Below are 375 nucleotides of genomic sequence, written 5' to 3' on the forward strand. Positions count from 1 at the left end.
AGAGCTAAAGGCTGATTTCATGTCTCCTAATAATTACTGTCATTTGTGGTACACCTGTGACATACGGAACACCCAGAAGCCACACCAAATCTGGATGACTGCATGTGAAGAAGCTGGCCGAGGGACATTCGGCTTCTCCCACTGAAAAATCACAGCAGGAAGTGATGGAAATCGGTTTCTACCTTTGGTCTTGCTGACTTCAAAGCATTTCACTAAAATATCATTTTTTAAAAATTAAGGCCGGGCGCAGTGGCTGAAGCCTGTAATCCCAGCACTTTGGGAGGCTGAGATGGGCGGATCACGAGGTCAGGAGATCGAGACCATCCTGGCTAACACGGTGAAACCCCGTCTCTACTAAAAATACAAAAACTAGCC

Source organism: Colobus angolensis, unplaced genomic scaffold (assembly GCF_000951035.1).
Source record: "Colobus angolensis palliatus isolate OR3802 unplaced genomic scaffold, Cang.pa_1.0 Scaffold196, whole genome shotgun sequence".
Taxonomy (NCBI): Eukaryota; Metazoa; Chordata; class Mammalia; order Primates; family Cercopithecidae; genus Colobus; species Colobus angolensis.